This window comes from Haemaphysalis longicornis, unplaced genomic scaffold, assembly GCF_048455015.1.
Source record: "Haemaphysalis longicornis isolate Haplotype H1 unplaced genomic scaffold, Haemaphysalis longicornis Haplotype H1 scaffold_1, whole genome shotgun sequence".
Classification (NCBI taxonomy): Eukaryota; Metazoa; Arthropoda; class Arachnida; order Ixodida; family Ixodidae; genus Haemaphysalis; species Haemaphysalis longicornis.
This window is the reverse complement of record NW_027526203.1, coordinates 315992377-316018511: the sequence shown is the minus strand read 5'-3', so window position 1 is coordinate 316018511 and position 26135 is coordinate 315992377. Positions and strand designations below refer to the sequence as shown.

At 47.3% G+C, this 26135-nt stretch overlaps 1 long non-coding RNA gene across 1 annotated transcript in view; it reads left to right on the top strand.

Annotated features, from left to right (window-relative positions):
- LOC144170292 (uncharacterized) overlaps positions 1–25884 on the top strand; it is a 303473-nt gene extending 277589 nt beyond the window's left edge. Inside the window, exon 3 of the long non-coding RNA XR_013322598.1 lies at positions 25604–25884. This is a non-coding gene — a long non-coding RNA (uncharacterized LOC144170292). The remainder of the gene's footprint in view (positions 1–25603) is intronic.
- The last annotated feature ends 251 nt before the right edge of the window (positions 25885–26135 follow it).

Here is a 26135-nt window from a genome sequence, read left to right as displayed (position 1 = left end):
GGCATTGAGGGCCCGTGTCCAGGGGTGGGTGCGAGTCTATCCTCTCATTGTAACCATCAATGTTCTGCCCCTACGTCTTTTTCTTCCTCTCTCTGTAGGCCACAGTTCATGCCTCTAACACGCGTTTTGAAGTCCAAGACCACAGCCCATTCACTATGTCCACGTTTAGTGAGCTAGCATTACCGAAAGGTGGAGGTCCAGGGGTTGCCTGATAGCCTCCCGTTCCTCAGGCCGCCTGTTCGAATCCCGCCACAGAGCCAAATTTACCCGGTATCACTTTCAACTAAATTGGTTACTTTGTTTCGAGCGGCTTCCATGCGAAAGGCGGCGTCATCGCGAGCATTCCTTGGGCCGTTTTTTTTTTTTTTGAGTTCTTCGAGCAGTCGGCGCTTTTGTGTGCCAGAGGCGCCCAATTTTCCTTCTACTATCGTCCCTTCATTTAAGAGAGAGCAAAAACGTTAAAGGAGAAAAAAGTAAATAAAAACGGCAGCAACAGAAGGCACGTGGAAAACTACGAAGTTTAAACAAGTAATAAATTCAGCAATCGCAGTGTGCAGCTTGGGACAAAAAAAAAGTAATTACCGGTGATTTTCGTTTAGTAATAGGCAGAGATGGTAGTCTCGATCATTCCCGTTGTCCGAGAGCTAGAACACCTACGACGCGGCGGCGACGGTCGCATTCTGGCTACAGCTGGCGGCGTCGTTCCTCACCAACGAGCGATTCGTTGCGAGTGCTCTCTTATCTTTGTGTGCCTTCCAATTACTTCACAAACACGTGGCCACGGCATGTTTTACCACGAGAGACCCCGGCGTTATCTTTCCCTTTGTAGGTTGGCACCTGTCACACTCAGTTCCTTTCGCGCATGCGCACTCCATACTTCGGAGTGCTTTCTGCTTCCTTACACGCAGCCGTTTCGCCCTAGCCATATACAGTTTCGCTTTAAAACGTGAGCACCTTCCTTTCTCTAAGCTCACACTGTTGGTGGATTACCTATGAGCAGCAAGGGAACTTCGTGCTTCCAGCTGAAGCACTTTTCTGTCATTACTTAATGTTTGAGACGGATTTGGATCCAAACCATGGCGGTTCGAACTAGAAGAGGATTCAGAACATGTCCATGTTCAATTAGCCCGGATGCATAAAGTATCGGTAAGATCCTGATAGAGCTCGGACGCATCTAGACTTAGGTAATGTGTTCTCGATACCATGCCTGCCACCTTAGAAAACAATATCCAGGAACACTAACCAAGAAATGCAGATCGCCAGAGATTAGGCAAGGGAGGGAACAGGGGTTTGAAAAGCCGGAACTCTGGCCACTGGCTTTTCCTCGGAGTCTACGTCCTTCATCAGTACACTTCGACGGTAGAGATCCCTTGTCAGCACAACGAGTATCTTCTTGCCTGCACAGTACTTTGCCTATCCTTGTAAAGCGTCCTGTGTGTACAGAAAGCCCTAGGCGGCAAATCGATAGTAAGGCACAAAGTATAACGATTGGATAAATTGTCTTTGGGAAGTTCAAGTAGGCAGAGGCTTTTTTTTTTTTTTTCATGCTAACAAAAAGGAAACATAAATAAGGACCGTGGAACTGGCCTACGGGACCGGCGGCCCAGCGAACTGTAGGCTCCAGGAGAAAGCAGCTCTCTCGAGACGGGGTCTTTCTTCCTCCCCGATCGTGAAAAGGCAGGAGGCATGTGGTGAGCTGGCGCAATGCTAAGGGGTAAACAAAGCCCTCGTCGGCTCATGACTCGTGCGGCACGGCCGTTCCTGAGGGCGTCGCAAATAGCGTGGTGGCCCGGCGGACAGTGCGCGGAACGTGCTCCGAATGACCTGACCGTCGAATGCGTGGTCGTCTTTCCCCGCAGGCCACTGGTGCGGCGAAACGGCGCGCTTCCATCTCGCTCGAGTGCCGCAAGCGACTGTGCCCGCTTGGGGATGTCTTCGGAAGGTTGGCGCTTTTTACGGCCCGCCGGAAAGCGTTTACGATCGGGGCCTCGAGCGGCACGAGATGCCTGAGTGGAGCACTTTGACTGCCATTTCCATTGGCACCGATTCTTTCGCTCTCGCTCCTTTTGCGCCTTTGTCTAGCACGAGGATGATGATTCGGCGTCGGGAAAACAAACGGTGGTGTAGACGAGAAGCGGCGGGGCTGCACTGATATATCTGAAGCGACCGATGATGACTCCGTTGATTCTAGTTTGCTGACCTGGGACCTTTGCAAAAGGCCTTGCGCACAACTAACGATGAACGGCATGTCTGGATGTATTGCTGTGTGCAGAAAAAATCCGCACAAAAATGTTTTATTATGCCCCACAAGGGTCGGACTCTGACCAGTCTTGGAGAGAAAAAAAAAAAAAAACATGGGTACCGGCGTCTACGGCAATGTCATACCGAGGAGAAGCAACAGTTACTCCCTATCCATGGCTAGAAAATGCTTGACACATAATTATAATGCTTGACACATAAACTCAATAAACGTAAAAGCGCGATATTTATTATTGCTAAGAATAATCATTAAGTATTCAATTGGAAAGAGATCCAGTCAAGTCCTATGTTGTTTATGACTTTACGAGAAACCTATTTGCATTATAAGAATGAACGTATTGATGTCTATGATCGCAGCTGAAACTAAACACATCAATGTCTCATGGTAAAAGCTTGAAGGGGCAAATGCGTTCGTTAGAAAGTTTGAAATATATAGGTAATATTGATTGATTTGATTAAATATGAGGTTTAACGCGCCGACGCTATACACAGGTGGTGAGGCTCGCTCTAATGGAAGGCTCCGCATTAATTTCGACTTTTTTTTTTTTTTGGTGGAATACAGAAGCGCTCAAAAAACAAAGACGAAGGAAGAAGTAGACAGTGCTGTCTACTTCTTCCTTCGTCTTTGTTTTTTGAGCGCTTCTGTATTCCACCAAAATGAACACATACCAACTAGCCCAACTTTCCGTTCTTCTGCAGTTAATTTCGACTACCTGGGGATCTTTAACGTGCGCCAAAATGTCGAACTCACGGGCGTTTTCGCTTTTTGCCTCCACCACAAAAGCGGCCGCCGCGGCCCGGAATCTAACCCGCGTCCTTGGCCTACATAGGAAATAAGTGGATGTCTTCATGGTTTATTTTAAGGGCCTACATAAGCCTGAGTGTCATTTGCCGAATGTCGCCACAAAGTGTTGGGCAATCTGTGTGCCTCCGACAAAGCTCAGTATGAGGCAAGTACGGAGTTAGGGCTTCCTAAAGCTCCCCCATACTGCTGTCGTCCGCGGCCGGGAACGTGATGAAGAGGCTTTAGCACTTTCTTTTAAAGCTGTGCACAACTTCTGGACTTCTTGTTGATATGGGTTACGTACATTGGTGTTATACTTGATATTCTTTCATTGCTTCATGTGCTCGCCTCCGAAGTTTAAGGAATAGCTTCTGCATAATTCCAATTTCTATATGCGGAGTATATGCCTATAAACCACTCCAAGGGTTCTGGCATTGGCATTTTCGCGTGATTTTTTAAAGAGGAATTCAGGTCATGGGTTTAAATGGAAACATTACAGCAGCTAAAGCAAAATTATAACAGCGCTACTAAAGTTATTCCACCAAAGAACCAATGACGAAGTAATACCCGTTAACTTGTTGCATGCCAGAAGAAAATCTTGACTACATGTAATGCTAAACATTCGCGCATACTGGAGGTATGCACATATAGTCCACTTTAAAATTATATTCGCTATATTTTGTTTTGCCTTTTTTTGCCATGCAGTTACGCTGGCAATGCTATAGGCTATGTTTTCGTAGCTTTTCTGGCATAACTTCTTTGAAGTCTCACGGGTTTCATCACATGGCGCATGGCCGCTGAAAGCGACGGTTACTTTTAACGCGGGAGCGCTAAGGAGCTTGTATCGCAGAAAAGCCGGCGTCAGTGGCAGGGCGCGAAATTTGATTGTTCGATGGGCTCGTCGTGACAAATGCGAGGCACGTGGACGGGCGGAATGTTTTTATCCGTCGCGGAGTCCTGCGAGCGGTGCTATGACCCTTACGTCATTGTTTGTCTGGGGAGAATGCTGGAACACCGCTCGGCAGCCGGAATAGCAGTGTGCGATGGATCTGGTGTCGTCTACCAGCGCGGAGCGTTTTTTGAAGCCTTTGCCTACTACGGATTGCAGATGGCGCATCTACGTCTGAATGTGCTCAGTTTTCGCGGTCCTCTATCCAAGGCGAAGCATAAGCGTCCTACAATTTTTTTGCCACACAAACACTTCAAAACAAATTATTACATGCTTGGCTGCTACGATGAATGAGTAATCGAGCAGTTGAGAATGTCGAGGCGAGACAACCATGATCTCCAATCGCATGATGTACTTGTGGTCATTTTCTCCTGATACCCGAATACGAGGGCGTGAGAATAAGCGCACATTTCCCGCATGTCGGGACGTTAGATTGGAGGGGTACCCGCCGCGATGGCTCAGTGGTTGAGGCGTTGCGCTGCTGAGCCCATGGTCGCGAGTTCGATTCCCGGTCGCGGCGGCCGCTTTATTTATGAAGGTGAAAAGAGAAAACGCCGGTGTGTTCCAGATTTCGGCGCCCGTTAAAGATCCCCCGGTGGTCCAAATTAATCCGGAGTCCTCCACTACGGCGGGCCTCATCGCCTGCGTTGCGTCGTCCCGTTAAACCTCATAATCAATTAGACTGGAGCGGTATTGCCGGCATCCTCTTGCGCCACCACTGCGAAGAGTGTATTGAGCTCATGGGGCGGTAACATTTACGTTCGAATGCACTGTCAATAGAAGGCAGCCGCAATGTGTGCTTGCCTCCGAGTTTGATGCTTCCATTTCCAAGACTCCCCTGAGAAATGTTTTGTAGGGGTGGCACCGGCAAGAAGGCGGCAACCTTTTTGTAACAGCTTCGCTGACAACAGACAACCGGCATGTCGGTATGTTTTCAGTTACGACGCACTTTTGGTAAAAATTGACTGCCTCGTTTCAACACCAAAGAATGGCCACACGACAAAACCGCGATGTCCGATTATGTATGTTTCTTCGTCTTCTACCCATACCCGTGCATGAGTGTTTGCCTGGAAGGTCACGTATAGAAATATCCCGCTACTAGCTAACGGCGCAATTTTTAAACATATTCAATGGTTAAGTAACCTGATGGGTTAAGTTAAATAAGTTCCTTTCATCTAAGTTCTGAAAAAGAAATTCTTTTCGCGATTCTCAGAGCGTAGCACGTGCGACCGCTTATGCTTGACAAAAGAACTATAAAACTCATTCTACTGCATCACCTCAACTCAGATTACCCCTCGTGCTTCCGCTGCAATGTTCTGCACCAATTCAAAATATCGTTAACCTGGTTACGCTGACTACGACTTCAACAACTGCTTAATCAAAAGCAGTCCTCCTTCGTGTGACCCAGCGTGCCCAAATGCGCTCCCTTTGCAGTGCGTTCAATAGAAAGTGCACTACTGCAGCGAATAGCCGTACCTAATTATATTCTGCCCACTCTAAAACCAGTTACATCATGTTGTGCTGCTAAAATAATCTATATGCGGGCAAAATTTAGTTTACGGTGACACAACAGACGTGCCTCTAATAACAGTTTGAAAATGGCGCTTATTTAGTGATGGCCACATCGTCAAAGATGTACCTCAATGCTCGCCTCTGCACAGTGCTCACAAAGAGGGGGAATGGAGTGATGAACTACTGCAGTTTCTAAGCCGTGGTGTCAAACGAGAATAAATGGCCGAGTTTTTTTTTTACTATTTTCTTCAAAAGTCAGAATGCAATGAAATGACCCCGGAAACTTTTTTGCAACGCGTGCCAGTTTAAAGCCCCCCCCCCCCCCCCCCCTGCCGCCCACACCTGTAAAGTATATACAGTCACAGAAGGAATGAAAACACTTATCTTTCATTGTGACATTCACATAACTCGATATATAATTTATTTTCCTTTCGAAACCTAGTGATGGTGGTCTGTGTTTCGTGCTAGGGTAGATGCCAAACTGTTCGATAATGACCCTGTTATAATCCCAAAGCAATAAGTGGTCCATTGAGCCGGAAAGCTACCGTCTGGCATCGGTAGAAGCGAAATGGCTCCTAAGATGGCCGGAAGCCCCCCCCCCCCCCCCCCCCCTTCCCCCCCTCCAAAAAAAAAGATGCAAAATGATTGAGTTGCAAAGAAAATATCGAAATTTTAAATTGGATGGGAATCGAACCCAGGGCCTCCGTAATGTGAGTTGAGCACTCCCCGGTGCCCCTAAGTTGCGGCCGTTGACGGAGAAAACATCGGGAACGGCTACATGCATCTAGACATACAATGAGCTTGGCATTGCTTGCCACGTCGTTAGCATCATCATTAAGGTCGCCTAACATTAAGGATAAATAAAGGCATAGCGGTGGATTAGCCAGCGCCAAAGACAGCCGTCATCAGAAGTTCACATTGTTCCACCACACCAATTACCATTTTGTTGCGACGTCTACACACCCCCACACAACTGTCACATGCTCATTCAAGGGCATTGGCCAATAATGATTGCAGCTGCTTCCAGCTGTCATCGACATTGGCCACCGATTCACCTATTCCCATTGGCTTCGACGTCAATACACTCACTCGAAAAATTTCTGTGCGGCGTTCAACTGCCCTGGAATTCACTCCACGCAAGAACGGCCCAGACTTCCTCGGACTGTTTTTCTAGCTTCACCGCAACATATGGTTGCTGACTGTGGAGCACCTTTTACAGGCCAATCTGGTTTTGTAGCGTAAGCTACACTGGCCGAGGTTGAGCAGTTTCGCGTGTGCCGTGAAGGGCCGTTCTGCGCAAGCGCGAGGGACATTGGCTTGGCTTGGCTTGGCTTGGCTTGGCTTGGCTTGGATTGTCTTGGATTGGATTGGATTAGATTAGATTAGATTGGATTTGGATTTGATTGGATTAAAGTGGATTGTGTTGGATTGTGTTGCGTCATAGCCGCGGCAGACGCGCCGGCGAGTGCCCAGGTGTGCGCCTCAATTGCGCAGTAGCCAAGTCTTACGCTGCACCGGAGCCGCTTGATAGCCGTTTCGCGTGGCTCGTGAAGAGCCGTGCTGAGCGCTCAATGCGCGAGTAGCAGTGACTGGACAGGACTGGACTCTGGACTGGATTGGGCTGGATTAGACTGAATTGGACTGGACTGGACTGGACTGGACTGGATTGCTGAACCTTAGCTCACGCGACGTATATCCTGGCATAGCAGAGCTAAGCCACTACTAATTTTTTTTACCTGTTTCCGGTTTGGTGGAACTTGTCGCTTTTCGCTTTTAGTTTCCTACAAGTGCATTCGTAAAAACATTTTGAAGGACACAGTACTACATGCAGAAATACTTACATGTTGTATAGCAGATATTAGATAATTCAGTAAATAACACAAAACATTGTTTCACACACCGTATAACATCGATGCAATGTTCGGTTGCGTACTGTTTTGAGGCATAAGGCTATGTTCACACTACCGAAGCAAAAGCCATATCGTGATCTATAGACGTAAGAAAGCGGCATGTCACGCAGTTCGGTTGGCTGAGACGTGAAATGACGTCATTCTTTAAAGATATTACTACAAATGCGGCAACAGTATGAACCCGGCTCAACGCAATCGTTACTGCAGTATTGCAAGGTGTAAGAAGTATATTGAGTATGGGCCGTATGGCTTGGAGTTTACAAAACCGTCCGCACGATGTCGTGTGAAGTGAAGAGTCCGTGAGTTTTTTTTTTTAAATAATGGTTGGCTACTTTAGCCTTAGCGAGTCACTACATAGATTTAAAAGCCGGCGCAACGTGGTGCCGATAAGTCGCCTGAGCTTAGAATCGGAGTATTTATTGACATTGTTTTGTGCTCAGCGTATCAGATCCTCACTTCTTCTGTAAGCGCTCGAACACCGCTAGCTGGCAGGGTTTCAGTAGCGGCTGGGTTGGAAACATAGGTGTCTTTTCTAGATACTCCATTCATCTTTCCATTTTGCAGCACTTGCTAGTTGACAAATTAAATTCCTAGCAAAACAACCACCACGCGTAAATAGAATTCAGTGTGACATTCATGCATAGACACCTTAATGTGTCCTTATGACTGGTACGTGCTTTAAATACGTTGTTTCTGACAATTGCGTCAATTCCTCGCGTGGGCATGTTATACGCGGACGGTGCCCGGATTCTACCCCGTCTACCTGCCCTAAGATATTTTTGATTGGCGGCTATCTGTGGGGAGGCGCTACATGTGACGCCGCATTAGGGACTCGCGCCTTCGTTGTTGCTTCTCTCCGTCGCGGCCATGATATTCGCTCATTGAGCTCAGTAGACGTTTGATTCTCTTTAAGTAGCGATTATCTTTAGCAGATCACATTTCATTTGGGCAGCCTTTCTTTGGTGATATCATGGCCCTGCTCCTTGTGTCTCAATGGCAACACAGCACTGGATTGCCTCCATGGACTGTTCTCTGCATTGACACCAATGCTGATATCCTCAGGATGCTAAAAAAACATCTATATTTACAGTGGCAATTATATTCATGAACATAATGTGGGTATGTGCATATATACCCCGATGGATCGTTGACAACCACCTCGTCGTCACCTTTCGAAATACCCAGTCTCCACATTGATCAGGGTGGCATCCCACATCGTCGACGGCTGCAGAGCTTTACGCTATATACCTTTCAGTCAAATTTATCGCTACCATGAGTTTCACCGACTAAATGGGCATTATTCACGCATTCAAAAGCGGCTTTTCAAGCCCTAAATTTAATTTTGGCTTACACTCACAACAATCTCTTGGCAAAACGCATCTGTGATGTGATGGCAACTTAAATAAGAAGAACTAAAAGAATAATATTATGAAGAACTAACAGAATATTATTTTAGTGGATTCCCGGGCACATTGGAATACGTGGAAATTCACGAGCTGACGAACTAACAGCAACCACTCATTCAAATTCCACGTGTAGCACCGTGCCTTTCGCCAGAGGTGATGCGAAAAATTATGTTAAACAAACAACTGAGCACACACATTACTTTGGAAACCAGGTTGACCGATAAATGCCGTTCATAGCTGTTATACCAAGTGGACCCGTCCCTTGCATACCCGTGTGCGTCTCATCTCGGTAGTTCGGTTGACACGTTATTACATCGCCTTCGTCTTGACGTGGCCAACACCAAGAAATTTTCTTACCGTATTTGATTTGCTGATGACACATGCTGTGCTTATGGACACCAAACTGAAGACGTGCGTCAAGTCCTGTTTGAGTGCCCTCTACATGCGACCGAGCGAAAAAAATTCAGTGGCAAGCTTAGTCATCTATCTCGGACATATCTGTCTTTGCAGAAACTATTGGGACAGTGGGTCAATATACTTCACAAAACGAAAGCCTTCTTTGCCTTAAGAGAGTTTTTCAAGGGACGAAGATGTGTGAACACTACTAAATGCGTGCACATTCCTATGTATAAGTGGGAAAACACACAATGGTGTTAGGTATATGGGTGAGAGTTTGTGTGAGAGCCAATATACGCAACACCTACGCCGTTATCTGTCGCCGCAGAAGAGACGCCTCAATTCTATGGTTCTCCACATGACGACGAATGGCGGTGAACAAAGTGTTTATCGCAACGGATAAAACAATCTTGCGCTTACTGTCACCCAAAAATCACCGACTGCTATCACCTCATAATAGGTGGTATAAGAAGAATACATACTTCTTAAATTTGGCACTGTGGTAAGACGCAGCTAAAATAAGTTCTCTCAATGAAAGGGCTAGCTTGTACTGTTTTTGTAAACAGCCCGCTTACTGCCTCTATTTCACTCTATTTTAGGCAAGGTTACAGCGTTGCTGACACATACTTTGAAATTTTCACGCCAGATATTTTGTTTTCTGTACGAACGCTCAATTTCATGTTTAATATGCCCAAAGAATGGTTCCGTATTAATAAAATGTCAGTGGTATGTGTAAAACGGTTAGCGTTTGGCTCGCTGCTTTGCAGGTAGATTTTGCGTGAGTTGATGTTAATAACACCAATCAAGCAATTGTCGGGTACGGCAAGAGAGCAAGCGCAAGCACGGACGACCGTCGACTGAGAGACCGGCCGGAGTGCGGCACTCCGCTTCTATGCGCAGCGCGCCCTAAGGAGAGGAGACCGCGGAGAGAGAGTGAGTACTGCACATGCGCACAGTGCGCAGCCGCGCGCAGCGCCGCGCGTGGCGCCGCGCGCAGCGCGACCGCAGATGTTGGGAGAGAGTGTTCGCTATCGGAGAGAGGAGAGGAGGCGAGCGGAGGAGAGACGCAGCTGTGCGGACGCGGACGACGGACGCACGCAGGACAGGGCCGCCGGCAAGAGATGCTCCTCAGCGTCGCATCTAAAATTCCTCCTGGTCTAGATTCGAACCAGGGACCACACGCCTACCTAGTGCAGTCACTCTACCAACTAAACTAACCGGGAAGCTAGCCGTTCGTAGCGCGATAGTGAATTGATAAACAACTCGAAGCGAGGGACAGCTCGAAGAGAGGAAAGCTGTATATCTTTCCTGGGAACCCGAACGGCTGAATTTAGGTAGATGTCATCTTTTTCTTCGCCGAAACTTACTCCACCTAGAAAATTTCCACAAAACCTAGTCGACTAACCCGCGTTTATTATAACTATTGCAGAAAAATATTTCTCCCAATGATCCGCGCTTATTATGAAAAAGGTTTGTGGTATGCCGTGATATCGCCCCAGTAATGAGAGCAATTTCATTAAACATTGATCATCGTGACCCTGCGCCTATTCTCGGCAGCATGCAACAAGGAAGACTTTCATTTTGGTCTTGAGGCGATCTTAGCGGCGGAATTTTGGGGGCAAAGTTAAAAACTTAAACACCCGATGGGACCGCTTTCCTTACGTGGTGCTACCTAGGAGGCAGGAATTGTGTCAATACGTTTTCCTCAAAACTAAAGATTTAATGCGTTTTTTTTTTTGCTGCGTAGTGTTAACGTCACCACTGGAGGTTGACTTTCGCTGAAGTTTTGCAGAGTAAGGTCTATTCTGGACGGGCCATCAAGCATGCGTACGCGCCCCTGGTATGCGCTTAGAGCACAGAAGCATGAGCATATTCCTCCGTTTACTGACGAAGTCGATGTCACAGAAAGTCCAGCGATGTTTGCGTTTTACAGGAATTAACCAGGATATTTAACACGGAGATTATGCAAACGGAAAATTCAGCTTCTAAAGACTCCTTGATTAGGATCCCAACAAATGTGCCTAAAGGCCCCAATTAGCCCATTTTTGAGCAGGCTGAGCTACATCCTTATGAGTACAAAACTTAAATATTGTCTTGTTATTTCGATTACGAGAAATTTCTGGGATCAGCATCCGCTAATAATTCATTTCCTGTATTAATTTATTTTTTCAATAATTGCTCTTATCGCCAGCAGCAGAACTGGAGCGGTAGGTGGTAGAACAGGAAAGTATTCGATAACACTACAGTTATTTTGTGTTTGTGTGTGTGTGTGTGGGAGGCTTAGAGAAAGGATGGCAGAGCGGTCAGCTTCCCAAGTGGTGCGGGGGGCACCAGCAGCACTCATTGTAATGACAGGGATGTTATCAGAGATTATATTTAGCCACTCGGGGGAGGTTGTTTTTTTATGACTCGGGTGTGTCCTCCGCTGCAGTAGACTTGCCTGTAAAATTTACGAGTCTGCACATTGTATCCAGGGGCTCTTTCCGAAAGCTAGTACAAGATAACCCGGCAAATTGAGACACACAGCGAGGAGTGCGAGCTTTTAAAGTAAAGCGAAACAACTTTCAGCATGTGTGCTCATGCAAAAGGAAATATTTTGGTAAGACGCCTATTAAGCTCCAATATATCCATGCGAGCATGCGCGCGCTGGGAAACCTTCGCGAGTGCGTAAAAAGGGTTCGACATCCCACGCACACGCATTAGTGAGACTCGGCCGGTGGGGAAGCATAATGATAGTAAAAATGCCGCGTGACTTTTTTTCTGTGAGCGTCGTCACAGGCATTAAATGCGAGAACGAACCGTCTCACTCAGTGAACCAGTTAAGAGGGCAGCGAGCAAGCACTGTTAAAAACCCCTCCCTTCCCAGCACGGCGGCTGGAGTTCGCCCGTCTGTGTCCGTCATGTGTTGGAATGAAGCAAAATTGCTTTCTTGAGTTGACACTCAAGATTTATCTAGCAACTTCCTCCGTTTCCTCTTCTTTTGGTTGCACCTGATGCACAATGTATAAAACATGATGGCATATTCTCCCACTTCCTGGCCTTCCATATGCGCTCTTAAAACGCACTGATACAAGCCCGCCATTTCGCTATCACAAACATAAGTGTGGCCCATTGATTATGATTGCCGCCTGAGTTCCTGGGTAGCCTCAACCCCCACACTGTCAAGAGCATTTTTATACTCTGTGCTGACTATATCCGCGCACGCTGGTACAAAAATTCTTAAGGCAACATTTCAAACGTTGCACGCTGAATACCTCATTTCAAGGAACTGCTAAGGGTGGACACTGTGATAGCTGAACGCATCCATGCTTTCTGTTTTAATATGGCGGGTTAATTTCAATGACATATTCTTCCTTAGAGTGGGTTGAATTGAATGCAATAAATAGGATGAGCTTGTTGAGTCTGCTTCACGTTATACGTCCTCAGAATTTTTGCGCTAACATCCCGGCCTCGATCGCCCTTTATGTAAAGTCTGGTGTACCGATGGAGCGGACTTGCAAAATCAGACTCCTGCGGTCACAAAGAAATGATTGGCATTACTACCGCATGGAAGGCAATCGTGTGGTATTTACGGTTTTTAGACTTTCGTCTATAATAAGGTTCACATGCGTGAATAATATTATATAGATAAGTCGAGACACGTTTAGCAAAATTTGCTCGTGCGCAACTGAAGTTCTTGTCTAAGTAGAATCTTCGCCATTCTGCTGCCCAAGTACACTGTACGCGACATAACAGACAAGCGAGCGATGTTATAGAGGAGAGAATCAGTGAACAAGGCTAATGTAGGGTCAACTGCTCTTTCTTGCAACTAGTGTTCTTGCGCTGCGATACATTTACTTGTTTTCTTCGCACTACATCATACTGAAACAATATTTCCTTTGGGGAGAAAAAGCACATCGTCGGGGAACAGCGCATCCGAGATTGCCAAGAAAAAAAAAACAGTGCCAACTCGCCCGAACTTATAAGATTCTGTTTTTCTTCAAAGCAAACACAACAAAGTGAACTGGCTTTGAAGTGCCGATCAGTGCGCCGCCAGTGGCTCGATGAAGTCTAAAAGCACTAAACGTAACGCAAGCCTTGATAAGCCAAGCGTCTTGAGCTTCCCTTCTAGGTGATCGTACGTCTTGGTGGGTAGGTCCAGAAGGGCAACATCTTCAGCGCTCGTACTAAAGTAGTTTGCTCCTTGCCCACTCGGTTCTTCGCCGCGAGTATCGCGACCGAACGTCCACGTGGAAGGAGCGATGCATTAACCGCTCGGCTGCCCACAGACAGGGCCGGAATAATCGCTGTCGGCGCTCCTCTCTATCTCTCTCGCTCGGCCAGGTATTGCATTAAGGGACATAACTCGGCCGTTACACGCCCTGGTCGGTAGGGCAGCGCGTCGAATGGCTTCCGCGCGTCCAATCAAGTACAGCCCGTCTCTGGTACTCCGGCTTTTCTTTAGCGGGGAGGGGGGTAGGCTCCTTTTTTTTTTCTCTTTCCTGTGCTACGAGGTTCAACTCCCTTCTCGAGTGCTGTACAGTTTAAGCTGTTGACATTGTATAAACAGACAGGGTGCTCGATCATCCCCGACGCTGTTTGCTCGCTTACCAAGAAGGGGTCGGCTATCGTCAACCCGCTGCTTCTGCTTCCCTGCCGAAGAGGCTTTCAGCGGCGGCGCTCTTGCGCAGTCACGCGGCATGAACGACGTCGTGGACCCATCGCGGCAGCGGCAATTCGCGAAGGTGGCCGCTCCTGAGCGCTCTTGAAGCTGTTCCGCGAGAGACGGCTTAGCCCCTCCTTGGGCTCGTCTCACCGAGGGTGCTCGGTGTGCTCGAGGGGACGCCGCAGTGTTGAAATGCGGAAACGGTGAGACACCTTGCTCCACAAACTCACCGAGACACCGCTTGCTCCTTCTTGGACTTTTTTCTCCGGTGCTTCCTCAGAACTCTCGGAGGAATATGAGCGGAAGGACAACTTTTAGCGCCGGTGGAACCAAACAGACACCTGTTGATAAAAAGAATAGAAATGCAATAGAAACACAGTTCTTAATTGAACGGAATTTTTATTGCAAGACGCGCGTTAATTATTTAAAGCTACTGTTAAGTATTTAAAATTTCATCCCCCTCTGTTTATGCGATTCTACGCAAACCCCCCAAAAAGATGTTCATTTCGGGCTTTCGGAGTACCATAAAAACAATGGCCATGGTGCACTGTGCGATCAATTAAATGTGTAACGCGAAAGAAATAAATGCCCGTTACGCAAAGATCTGGCGTCCGGCGTTGGCGTGACCGAGCGATAGCCCCAAAAATTGGCCGGCGGAGAAAATGAATACAAGTAAAGAAAACCAAATTGGGTGCATTCGGCTCTGGTCTCGAAACCGAGGCCTCTGGAAATACGAGTCCATCACGCATCCCCTGCACCGCTGCCAATTCTAGGCACTAGCATACTGAAGGTGGGCTTAGTTAATGCGTTGTGGCTTTCGACTCTTAAAAAAAGAAAACGTGCGTTATATGCATGTACTGGAGCCTACAGGAGTAATTTAAACATGCTGATTGAAGAAGTAGCAGAGCATGTTTACGCTAATAGCGCATATGTAGGGCTCACAAGGGCGAAGAAGAGAACAAGGAGAAGAAGGAAAGGACGCAAAGGGAAAAGTGTCATGACGATGGTAATGAGAAGACACAATCGCACCACTGGACGCCTACGAAGGTAGCTTAGCATGCTAATGATAAAAGCAGCCAAGCACGTTTACGTTAATAGCGTATATGTAGGGCTAACGAGGGCGATTGGACAATCCTCTCAGTAATAGTAACGAAACGAAGTACAAGATGCATTATTAAAGAAATTATGGCGATGGTAATGAGACGACACAATCGCACCACTGGACACATTTTGGCTGTCGGTGCGGTCTCTACTTAAATGGACATTGAAGCGGCCACCTCAGCGGCAGCTGTAAAACATGCTCGCCCGCGAAAGTACGCCTCAGAAGAAGACGCACGGGTACACAAAGACAGCACTGCGAGTAAAGACGCAGACACTCGCGGCAGCTACTACAACCACTTTCCCAGAAGTAGAGAACCGATGGATTGCACGCAAGACGACAAATACCCCTCCTCCCGTGACGAATACAATGTCGCCACAGAAGAGGACATAATCACGACATGCCTACCATTAGACATAGAGGATCTCAAATCATGAAATAAAATACAATGCTTTCGATATCCCACACGTAAGCAGCTATAAATCTCTCCCTGTTTTTTTTTGTTTTGTTTTTTTTTTGTACAGCAGTACGCGAAATTTCTGGCGAGCAATCAAAGGTAATGTACTTCCAGTCCTCCCACAACCATCCCGAAGAAGGCAGCTTCTAGAAAATGCCCGAGCCTTATCCGTTTTTTTATTGCAGACACGCAACTATTCTTTCCCAGTCATTTATGGAACTAGCATGTCGCTGACGTTGGATAAAAATAGGAATTTGGGGAGATTTCCTGCGCCTATTTTGCACCTGCGATATGGGGCTATGTAGTGGAAGACTACGGTTTGATTTAGATACATATTTGGGAACCGCCAACCTCGGCCGAAATCTCAACACACGGACGGTTTTCGTTTCCATCAGAAAAATGCCCACCACGGCCGCAACAGAACCCGCGTTTTCGGGCTCAGCAGTACAACAGGTTTGCCTCTGAGCCGTCGGCCGTGTACTTTGCGAGTGCGAACCAACAAGAAGAACGCATCGTAGTGATGCTCATTACGCAACGCCCGCTAAGATACATATGCGTGGCCGACGCCGTACGATTGAGGGGGTGCTTATGCGCACAGTGAATAAATGGAATGTCTTTGTTTTCTCTGGGCCAACGCATTTTGTTTCCCTATTTGGATGCGCGGTGGTTGCATTCGTTTTAAACCGCACTAATGTCTGTAGGTGTTCTATAAGCCAACCTAAAGTTCAAGAAAGCACCAGCAACTGTCGGCCCCAAATATTACCTCTTACACGCAGTGGCTTGTTCGGCGCACACCAAATGATGTGATGTCTGGTGTGCGGAAGAAACGTTCTTTTGCGAGCGGCTTCGCGGTTCGAGTTGCCGCACTTGCACCAAGGGATATTAGGTCGACGCCACTAGCGGAGAAAAATTGAAATTGGAAGGGCGCAAGCGGTTGTCTCCTTGCTGTTCCCGGGACGATCGCGACTAACTCGACCACAGAAGTGAGTATGACTTTATTCCCGTTGAATGAACATTTGCTGTACGCAGGGGAGATTGGGAACGCGAAAGCTTTGCCCTCCGGGTATCGATCATCCGCTCGCCGCCGATTAATAGCGCCTCTAGCACCGAGTCACTCTGCTTTCCGGCGACAGGTGGCCGAGACAGTCGAGCCTCGTTCGCCGCAGTTCAGCAAGCCGGCATGCGGGGACACGCCTGATGCTTCCTCTTGTTGTGACGCTCCTTGACGTGAAAGATCATTTGTGGCGAGCCGCCCTTGTCCTCGCTTGTTTTGTCCATGCACGAGACAGCGCGCATTGCGGGTGTGCCGTTAAAATGACATTACTCCTTTTCCGCCCGCCGCTTCCTTGCGAGCCTAGAGTTCGTTCAGCAGAATAAAATCTTCGTGGCGTTGGGGGTACTCCGGCGAGCACAAAATCTGCTTGCACGGGAGTAGCGTGTATTCCAAAAATGTACTGCAGAAAACAATGCAACAAATCAAAACTGTCAATTATTATCGAAACAGGGGCAGTGGCGTCGATTAACTTTTTCCTAAAAAAGTCCGATGGCCCAGGCAACGCTCCTCGACCTTTTTTAGGAGCAAATCACCAATTATTTGGTGATTAGTCAATAAACACGAGCAACGCGGAGATGAAATCAAGTCAGGCACGCAAGAATTTCATAAGGCATGGCGCCTCTATATGAAGATGAGACAGCTGACCTTGACGGCCTTGACGTATTGCTGCTAGTCTAACAACATGGGCCGAACTCGACAAAGACGCAGAAGTCAAGCAGCCTGAGTAAAACCTGGATGCCGAATTTGCGGTAGCCATGAATGCGGAGGGGTTAATAGAAAAGAATATAATCGTAAAAGGCGCGTTCTTTTCTTCGTTTCAATGAGGCGACAACTTATTGTACCCTGGTCTCCACGCCCGTCTGAGGCACAATCGGCGCCCTGCCACAAACGCTTGAAAATACTACCAACGTGTCAAGGGACTGTGACGGGAGCCTTGTTTCCTTCAGAAGGTGTGGTCAAAAGAAATGTATACATACCACTGCGCACATTCCTCCTATATACGCTTCATGCAACTCTGGCTACTGCCGCAGCCAGAGAGGAACACCCTTTGAAGGAGCGTGACTGCGGAAGCACGTTTCAATTCTCCCGAACCCTCTCTTCTCGTGCTCGATTATTCTGTCCTCCACATGATTCCCATGCTCTGAGTGATCACAGGGCTTAGTGTATATCCCGTTCTCTCCCCCCCTATACTCCCTCCATCCGCACTGCTTGTATGCAGGTGGACGCTGCGACATGCAAAGGGCATCCTTCCTCTCTCACTTCCTTTCGAACCGATAAACAACAATAAACAATCGTCACCACAACGGACACCTATCGGCCAGCACAGCGGAATGGCCATGTGAGCCGCCTGCTATACGCGTACTTTCGTTTGTGTAAGTTCCCTTTCCCCTCGCAGCGTCCAAGGGAAGCGCACAGCGCACTAAAATCGCTTGTTGAGCCTCCCACTTTCAAGGTCTCGCGGTCTTCCAACACTACCCGCAAGATATCAACACTCCCCACTACCTGCAAGATATCAAAAAATGATGACAACATGGTTCGTCTCGACTCGGACATCACAAGCCGCTGGGCCCTGAGAGTTTTCATACGTTAGCATCCCATCCCGGTTTATTGGCTGCAAGGAGGGTGGCCACCACCATTCCAGAAAAACTAGAAAAAATTATTCCCACTCAAGATGAACCTTGAAGTTCGCCACATTTTAACAGAGGATATTTTGAGCGAGATGTATTTGCTCAATTTTTTTAATGTGTGCTGCTTGAACCTATTGCTACCTCTGTAAAAAAATTCTGTAAATTTCTTTTGCAAATTTTCTACTTTAGTCAATTTCTTAAATTTTGGTGCTGTCGTGTTTTACGTTTTTTTTTTCTTACTTTAGTGAATTACTTGACCTTCGGTGCTGTTATGCTTTTGTGTGTCTTGATCGATTTATTGCGGGGTTTTTAACGCGCCGACGATTCAGAGGCGATGAGGCGAGCCGTAGTGGAGGGCTTCGGATTAATTTCGACCACCCGGGGATCTTTAACGTGCGCCGAAGTCTCGAACACACGGGCTGCTTTTTCGCCTCCATCAGAAAAGCGCCCGCCGCGGCAGGGAATAGAACCCGCGTCCTTGGGTTCAGAAGCACAATGCCTAAGCCACTGAGACCCCGAAGCGGGTTTTGTGCTTTTTTAACAATACTTAAATTCAAATGTATTTCTGCAAAATTTGTTTCCTGGTCACCGCCCCCCTGTTATGCCTTCGGGCCTTTAAAGGGGCCATGCAGACAAAACGCAAGTTTGGTTGATTCGAAAGATTGCCTCGTTAGAATAACACTGACACAACTTTTAACGTGAACTCCACTCAAATAAGCTATATAATAAGGAAAAAAAGGGAAGAACCTTGCGACCTACTCGCTCATTTCCCGCACTAGAGCCTATGACGTATTATGGGCAGCTGTGCGATTGGCGAAGGCCGGCAAAAGCAAACGCAGGCTTGCAGAACGAGCTGTTTTCGCTTACATGCAATACATAGTCATTTTATAGCAGTAAGAATGGTGGAGTAAACAGAAAAGTTACGAAAGTAGACGTAAAGAAGCACAATTGCGTACTGCTGTTGATACTGCGCGCACTATGCATGAAATAGATGCACAGCAGTCCGGCGCTTTGGGGTTGTCACACACGACCCTGGCCTATTCGCGTAAGCGACATTGTCTTACTTGACCCTGATTGTCGAGCACACCGCATGTTTCACAACATGATTACTACCTACCAAAACAAAAACAAGACAGTTGCAAATACGGTCACAAACAACGCAAAGGCGTACAGCCGTCCTGCGCAATATGGTGGCGTCATTTAGGTGGACTAACGGTAAACAAGGTTCTCCGCAGTCACCTACAGACTAAACAGTGCACTAACGTGCGTTTGAGGATTTGCACTGGTTTATCGAACGTAACCTACCCTGGTTATTGGCAGACGTCACGAAACCCACGATTTGGCGGGAGAATCAAAATTTTAACTTACATTGATTAATTTCTCAGACCGGCCGAACGATGGGGGCAAATATTTCGAATAAAACAAACTTGTATTTTGTCTGCATAGCCCCTTGCGGGATATAACAAATGAAATGAAATGAAATTTCCTGAGTTCGTGATGCACCTGTCAGTTTCAGCTAATAGCATGACCTATATGGCTTGCATTTTCGTATTTTAAAGGTAGAAGAGCGGGCAAACAAACGAAGAGGGTTAGTGAGAAAATTGATCACGTATCGGCTTACTTTGCGCAATGTCGTCACAACACGCTAGTCTTCCGCCCTCCCTGTCACGTACCTCCCTCTCGTCTCCCCTCCTCTCCAACCCCACGCGCGTTTCCCCTTCTCCCACGCTCCCCTTTTTATGAATGCAATGAAAGTTTAATCGATTGAATTTATTTTGATTTTCCCGCGTTCGCTCTGGCTGCGCACCATGTCTTGGAACAGCGCGCGTCTTTTTCTTTATTTTTTTTTTCTGCTTAGAGCCGCAGGAGCCTACATCTTTGTTTCAGTGTTTGCTTTTATTTCGCCACCGTTTGACGCCGTTTTTACCGCGTTCTTCTTTTTTTCATATGCTATAAAAAAACCTAACGTGCTTTCCTAATTAAAGAGACACCGAAGTGAATTTGTCAAGCTCCCGTTTTTGCTTGCACTGCGTAGACTGGCTCAAATTAACCCACTTTTCATCGTTTATCCGGTCGATAAGTCGGTAATTATTTTATAAAGCCCGAAAGAAGAAAAACTACCACGCGCGGTGTGCGGCGGCCGCACCAACTTTAGGCTGTGACGTCGGTAGGAGGTGGACCGTGATTGGATGATGTCCAAGATTAGCAGTCAAACAAGTTTCGGTTTCGGTTCTGTAAAACAACATGGTTGACATCCGACGGCATCGTTGGATGGGCATTCTCGGTATCTAAAAAATCGCCATACCGTGCTTCTGTCATGTTTTCGGTTGTAAAATGCCCAAGATAAACCTCCCAGGGCGGCTTGGAATCGTAGCAATCCCTAGCCGAGGCGCACGCAATGAATGAATGCCCTCCGCGTCACCGCAGACGCTCAAATGCCATGCGCTTTTTCCCCGTCTTTGGTGATTCCCTCACTCATGCCTGTATCGTAAAAAGCGTGTTCGGTCTGCCTGTGCCCACTACCCGCAAGCAGTCGGTGCTTATGGCAACAACACGCTAACGAGAACTCGCTGGCGCGTCAGTGTCAGTCTGCGCGCGTTATGCGAACTCGCTCGTGGAGCAATGAACGTTATGGCCCGAAAATGGTGCGCTCAGTATATAAACCTCGGCCGAAAACGCAAAACATATTCCTCCTCCTCCTCCTCCTCCTCCTCCTCCTCCTCCTCCTCCTCCTCCTCCTCCTCCTCCTCCTCCTCCCTAGTTCGGAAATTCATGTGTTGCTCGAACCCCGCCTTCGGTCGGGTGACCAGGGACGTTTGGTTCACCATTCGACAGCTGGGGATAGCGCACGTAAAACCAACGAGAAACGCCTTCTGGGTGCTTTTATTTGCGAGAGGGTATTCTCAATTTACCAAACCACTTCTGTGCCCCTAGAAGTTTGGTGGGACATCCGCGGGATGGCACATAGCACACGTGAGGCACGGCCAAGCCGGTCATACGGGTATTTTACAAGCTGCATGCGCACTAGTCTTGAGATGACCAGCGTAGCACGACCATGAAAAAAATCATGAGCTATTCCACTCGGTGAAGGTGAATGACTTGCGAAGCTGTTTAGCGCACAGCATAGCGACGACGCAGAATTAAGGTGAATGGTATGAGCAAATTTCATTTCTATTGAGCGTTGACCGTGGTCATCCCTAAGAAAGACGCACAGGTACGTACACTCACAGGCATTTAATTTGCCTGTACTGATCTTGAAAATAGTGCCTGCTGATGACTATACACTCAAAAAGCACTTCCTAGTGACGAGACATGAAAGCTTGTGGCCTCAGTCATGTTTTGATCTCGCAGGCGGTGCTTATTATCAACTAATCTACTGCATATGCATATTCAAGTGATGGGATGCATAATCAAATCAAGTGAAGTGAAGCCAATTCGTTTTATTTACAACAGCATATTTGAGGTTTCCCCCAGGGCGAAAAGCGGTCATAGATCACTTGAATGTACCTAGGGACCCACACAAGTAGAGAAACGTTCGAAGGACCACGAAAATAGTGCCCGATAAAATTACAAAAAAAACTTAAAACATGCGCATATATCAGTGAAACATATTCACAAGTACACTACCACATCTTTCGGAAGTGTGCACATAAAAATGATAAGGTTACTCTCACGCCTACATTTCTACATGTTAAACAGTCATGCAGTAGGAAATGTATATTTTTGAAGTACTAATAACAAATATACCCTGATACAGGATGTCCTCCCACTGGGGAGATGACGTACAATGCGCACAATGACAGATGGCAACAAAAACAAAAGGCGCGCTATACAGTAATAAACACAACAGCTTTACGAGTTTTGCATCAAGTAGTCGCGCAACCGCCTCCTACAAATTGCGCTCGTTCGAATGCCCTTTCCTTCCAAGTTTTTCAGCATGGATGGCATTCGCTGAGTAAAAGGTTCCACGGGATAATCTGTACGCCGTAGTGGAATAAGCCACATGTCAGGGGTGCTGGTGCGTCGATCTCTGCGTTCTTGAATTCTTAAATTAGTTTAAGCCTTTAAATACCTAGCAAATTTTATTCCAGAGAAAGTAAGAACAAAGTAACCGGAAGTCGAATACATATTTCGCACTTATAACCTGATATTTAGCAAACGGGTGGGTGGCTGCATGCGAGGTCCAAATTCAAACCAAAGTTAGCAGAGTAAATCAATGTTTTTAACGGCGTGTGACTTGTGTGACAATGTTTTGAACGGCGTGTGACGCTAACCGTCTGCTGATAGTGCACACATCGGGACGTTCATTACCCAACTCCTCGCGGCATAACACGCCTCGCGCTTCAAGCCACGTGGAACCCCGGGTGTTCTTATTCGCATACAAAAAATACACAGAGCCCTAACCGTATAAGGGAAGCTTTAAAAACAAAACATCACGCCTAGATGAATGCAGTAACGTCTTGCTTGCTGTATGGAGTGCTTTTAAGGGTCCGGCGTCAACGGAGACCGCCGGAGGGTAGCGGTCGACTTCGAGGAGAGCGCTCACCCTTAGCGGAAGGGCATGAAATAGTTCTTTAGGGCAGTAATCTCTGCTCTGTGACGCGTAAAGGCACGGGCGATGGCGGGGGTTAATATGTGAGAAGGAAAGGCGCCGCTGCGGAAACTGTGTGCTTTCCGGTGGACGTGCAAAAGTTATACTTATCACAGATACCGTTGGCCCCGTAGATTGACGGCTGCGTTATTTCTTTTGATATGCTGAAAACGAATTTCAGCCCCTTGAAGGACTGCAAGGCTCCGCTAATAATGTAGATTCGACCCGGCACTGCATAAAAATGTAGATTCGTATATAAGAATGAACACTCAATACAATCCATTGACCGAAGTCAATTGTGAAAATTCGTGTGCCGAGTCCTGTCTGCGTTTGCTTACCTCTCATTCATATCAAACGTAAAGACGTAAAAACGTAAAAACAGCCCCACCTGTAGCGCAGTGGTCATCGCACCAGACGCGTATTCTGGAGGTTGTGGGTTCGGATCCCACCCGACGGGTATTTTTTTTTTCCACTTTCTTTTTGTCTTTCAAGATTCGTGATCGGTTTCAATGACCTGCCCCATGCTCCCCTTTGCTTTCCGAGGCATTTTTGCCTGCCAATTCTTTTGTATATATATCTATATATATATATATATATATATATATATATATATATATATATATTGTTACAAGACGACGACGAGGATGAGAACAAGGAAGAGGAAGTAGGGCAGGCGCGCAGCCAGCGCCGGTTCGGTCTTATGGCCGACATCTTGTAAATAGTGAGAAAGAATACATTGTTCGCCCATCTCATGGTTCACGTCCTTTGTCCTGCCACCACGTATATATATATAGATATATATATATATATATATATATATATATATATATATATATATATATATATATATATATATATATATATATATATATATATATATGTGTGTGTGTGTGTGTGTGTGTGTGTGTGTGGGTGGGTGGGTGGGTGTGTGTGTGTGTGTGCACTCATGCGTGAACGTGCGGGTGGGTGGGTGGGTGGGCGTTTGCGTGTGTATAGTGCACCTGTCATACCGTTTTGTGTCCTTACCAATTCTCTATCATCACCCCGTAAATAACGCTAAGAAAGAGCTACGCACTGTCACCGCATTGGCAAACATTGCTCGCTAAGTGAGCCAGCGCATGCTGGAAGTGCTACCTGAGCGGTACGCCCGTCGTCAAAGGGCGAAACAAAAGCAGAAATCATGAGCCGTTCCACTCCGTGGAGGTGGATATCCAGCGAAGCTTTCGAGCACACAACGTAGAGGTCACACAGAATTTAGGCGGAAGGCTGCGAATTTTATTTCTCTTCAGCTTTGACGGACGCGTCATCCTTAAGAAAGACATACATACACGCACGCATTCATTTTGACTTTATTGATCTTGAATATGGGAGCCATTTACAAATGATCTACTCAAAATGCTTATCCGAGTGACGAGACGACGTATAAGCTTGAGATCTAGGTCATGTTTTGAAACTTGCAATCGATGCCTATTATTAACTAATCCAAACAAGATGAATATCAAAGGAATAAGACACATAGGCTTTGTGTCGAAATCAATGTTTTTAACAGGGTGCTACTTTGGGGCATGATGAACAGTTGCCAAGTGTACGCACAGCGAGATGTTCGTTTCCCAACGGCTCGCGATATAGAACGCCTCGCTCCTCAAAAACACGTAAAACCTCAAAAGTTGTTGTTGGCAGACATGAAAAATACACAGAACCCTAACCAGAAAGCTGTTGCAGTTGCAGACGAAAGCCTTGGCAAAATTATGAGGGACTTTCATTGCTGCCAACGGGGTCTTTCGAACAGCCACAATGTTTGTTCCTACTTTGTCTTTCCTTGGCCCCTTTGTAGTGTTCACCTACCAGGTGCATACGGAAGACCTGTTTTTTTTTTCTCTTAATACCGAAGACACGCGTAGCCACACATATGTGGTGCTTTTCTTTGGAAGTAGCCATGCGGGATCAGCCCTTTCAAAATTTTCCAGAAAATGTAAATCTGGTTTTGTGAAAAGATATTTTACGTTTCCGAAAAAAATTCTGCTTTGGTGTGTTAAATTTTTCACCATATTATTTATCATGCACGTGATTCAGCTCGAAGCAGCACATTAATGACACAACTCGTTAAGGAAAGCGCGCACTAGTGTATTTATTATACGTCTGTTTCGATGGTCTTATTTTTTTGCCTGCCTAGTCGGCAGCTGCAAAAAGGATAATTTAGGCTTTGTCTGCCTGGTCTGTTCTCTCCTGTAGTAATAAAAAACTTCGTCATTATGGAACAGAATGAACAAACGCTACCCTAGAATTTCGGCTCGCCTTCGTAAAATTGTTACTTGCAGCGGCACGGCACCGGCTCGTGGCCACACTCTTTTCTGCCTATGGTGCTACAAAGGGAAACAAAGGCTGCATTCTACGCGTTACCACCTGGGCCGAAAAAAAAAGCAAGTGGGCAAGGTGCTAGAAGGCGAAGGAATGAAAGGTCGTTCTTCACGCGAAATAAAGCAGGTTCGCTGAGCGCTCTACTTTCGCCCTTCCCTATTAACTGGAAAGTAATTTGACACCATTCGTCTTCCTTTAATGCTCCGTTTGGAGAAAGTTCTTTCGAACCGTGCGACGCAAACCAGCGCTCTGCGTACACCAGGCGCAGCCAAGAGCTACTGTGGAAGGCGGCCGCGGTGCTCAGTGCTTCCCACAAAGAAGGGTGGCGCGGCACGCGGATTCGCTGGTGGAGAACGAGCAGAAAATAAATTACAGGCAATGCAAAAGTACGGTTTCCTGTCTGAGTCCCGCATTGACTTAGTTTTTCCCTCTCAATCTTCTTGTCTTCGCTTCAGATCGGACTTGCACCTCTAGTTTCAATCGATTGCCGGGCCAGCCCGCGCTCTCGATGTTCGGCGGTGCCGCAAATGACCCATGACCGGCTGATCACCGCAGGCGATCCCGGCAGCGGGCCTGGCAGCCAGCGCTGAAAGCTTCCCGGCCGGCGTGTGTCCTGGCGGTGGCTCGGCGCCAGCCGCCCTATGCTCATGAACATTCGCCAGGTGCGCCGGCGGCGGTTCACGCGCTCCGAGAACACGTACGAGGCGGGCGCACCGTCGGTGCCCTTCAGCTGGAACTCGCTCATCCGCGAGTCGCTGCTCCAGACCTCGTGGCCCATCTCGCTCAGCGCCGACAGCGACGACGATGAGTTCGACCTCTTCAACCCGCGAAGGTAAGTCTCCCTCCTCTCTCACTCGTTGCCGTGCGCCCGTGAGGATTGTAGCTGGAAAAGGAAGCATTCGACTCCAGCACTTCCCCGATCGGCATCTCTTTCTCCCTTTCCAATGACTGCGAGCAGCGATGCGTCAGGGTGACTCCATCTATGCACGAAAACCGTCGCCACGGGTTCATCTAGCGCAAGCGACGGCTTCCACTATTCGAAACAAGCGTCATGCAGCTCGACTGGGGCTGGTTCACGAGAAGGAGT